The sequence below is a fragment of the Heptranchias perlo genome, unplaced genomic scaffold, assembly GCF_035084215.1.
Source record: "Heptranchias perlo isolate sHepPer1 unplaced genomic scaffold, sHepPer1.hap1 HAP1_SCAFFOLD_88, whole genome shotgun sequence".
Taxonomy (NCBI): domain Eukaryota; kingdom Metazoa; phylum Chordata; class Chondrichthyes; order Hexanchiformes; family Hexanchidae; genus Heptranchias; species Heptranchias perlo.
In genome coordinates this window covers 1,571,239-1,573,765 of record NW_027139918.1, presented here as the reverse complement: position 1 = coordinate 1,573,765, position 2,527 = coordinate 1,571,239, and positions in this window count along the sequence as shown.

The window sequence follows — 2,527 nt, the reverse complement described above, 5'->3', positions numbered from 1 at the left end:
TGTGGGGGCTGCGCGCGCAAGCCCCGCTGGTGGGAATCCCGCAGGCAATTAAAGCCAGCGGGGTTCCACTTGAGTGTACTTACCTTGCTTGTTGAGGTCAGTTAATGAGCTGAAGCAGCTGTCAAAAGAGGAAGTGTGGGATTTTAGGTTCAAGTCAGTGAGTTTCACACACTGGGGGAAACAGTCTCTCTCCAACCAGGCGTGTTGCAGCCAGCAGCCTGTGGCAGGTGCCAAGGTGCACTCCACGATGGAGAGCCCTCACCCACGCAGGAGGCCACCGCGTCACATAGGGCAACCTCTGCCCTCCACCACCCCCCGCCAAGCCAGAGGACAGACCGACACGAAACCGCAGCCCCAGTCCGAGGAACCACCCACCTACCCTGCACAACCCCTCAGACCAACACCTGCCAGATGGCTGGTGCGTGGAAACCCTCGGAGGACGAACAGCATGACTAGCCCCAGCAGCCTCGCAGTCCACGCCGTCCGCCGCAGAGACGTGGAGCCCCCCAACACGGTGTTGTTGCACGCCCACGTGCACAGCAGGAGGGAGGGCTACAGCAGGGAGAGACGCATCGCAGCGGGCACTACCCTCGCCACAGGGCCCACAGACCGAGGCGCAGCTCCCCGGACCTCTCCGAGCAGCAGTGCACAGGGAGGCACAGATTCGCTCGACATGTAGTCGTGGAGATCTGCAGGCTCTTTCATGCCGAGCTGCTCCTGGCTAGCCCCAGCACCAACTGCTTACCTGTCGCTGTCAAAGTCACCACTGCCCTCCACAACTTCTCCTCCGCATCCTTCCAGGGTGCAGCCGGCTACACCGCCGATGTCTCTCAGTCGTCTGCAAGGAAGAGCCCTGCAAATACACCTGCACCTACTCTGAAGTAACACGATGGGTGGCATCAGTGGTGGGTCCTCATAGTGGTACCCAGGAGCGGGCATTATTGGACACAACGGACAGGATTCGCCGAGACATGGCAGTGGTGGTGCCAATATAATGTGTGCTGTTTGTTGCTCTGAAATTCAATATAGGTAACACCCAGGACAAACCTTCAGACACCCTTGTGCACCCCCTTCATGCTCACGACACGTTTGCCTTACGCTGCCTACTGCACATATGTGATGCATGCCATGTCGCTGCAGCACAGGTGGTGGCAGGTTGAGTGAGGCTGGCCGTGAGGGAGATGCACGAGAGCGTGAGTATGGGATGGAGCAATGAGATTGTATGAGGATTGGGTTGCGTGTTAGTGGCAGGATGAGTACTGGCGAGGTGAGTAGGTGGAGGTAAGATGAGGATGGGGTTTGAGTGGGTATGAAGGGTGATGTGACAGAGTAGCGTTGGCGGTGCCGAAGGAGATGTGGGGTGGGGGCAGTGTTGTGGCAGACGGAGTTTAGGGGTAAGACTTCGTGTTCTCACTGTGGCTGACCTACTGCGGTCATTGCAGCGCCTCCTGCACTGTATGCAGGTGGGCGATATGTTGGTGGCGCAGGTGACCCCCTCTGCCACCTCGAGCCAGGCCTTCTTGGTGGCAGAGGCAGGCCGCTTCCTCCCACCCGCCGGGGGGAAGATCTGTGTCCTCCCCCTCCTCCTCACCCCATCTGATGATACCTGCGGTGAGGCATCATTAAACTGGGAGCAGCCTTCCCCCTGGGCTGCTCCATGCTGCAATTTGTTCCATTGGTTGCAGCATCTGTCAGTGGAGGACTGCCCCTTTAACTAGAGAGCCTCCAGCTGACGGATCGTACTGCGCATGCGAAGCCCGCCGGACACGCAGACCAGCAGCGTGGACCCCGGAGGAGCAGGTAATTGATTCCTGTTAGTGGGTTGCCTGCTACGATCGCGCGGGCAACCCACTAATTTCGCCGAGCGTGTTGACCACGCTCCCGAAGGACCACCCGCTGGGAACCTGCAGGCCTGCTAAATTCGAGCCCATTTTGTCTACTATTGTAATGATTATGTGCTAATTCCAGCACCTTGTGTCTATTATCATAAGAATAATGTGCGCATTATACCGCCTTGTGTCTATTATTATAACCTTTATGTGCTAATTCCAGCACCTGTTGTCTATTATTATAATAATTATATGCTAATTCCAGCATCTTCTGTCTATTATAAGAATAGTTATGTGTGCTAATTCCAGCAACTTGTGTCTCTTATTATAAGAATAATGTGCGAATTACACCTCCTTGTGTCTTGTTATAATACTTATGTGCTAATTCCAGCACCTTGTATCCATTATTATAATAGTTATCTGTGCTAATTCCAGCACCTTGTGTCTATTATTATGATACTTATGTGCTAATTACAGCACATTGTGTCTCTTATTATAATGGTTATGTGCTAACTGAAGCACTTTTTGTCTATTATTCTAATGGTTATGTGCTAATTCCAGCACCTTGTGTCTATTATGAGAATAGTTAAGAGCTAATTAGAGCACACTGGGCTTATTATTATAATAGTTATGTGCAAATTACAGCAATTTCTGTCTATTATTATGATAGTTATGTGCTAATTCCAGCACCTTGTGAC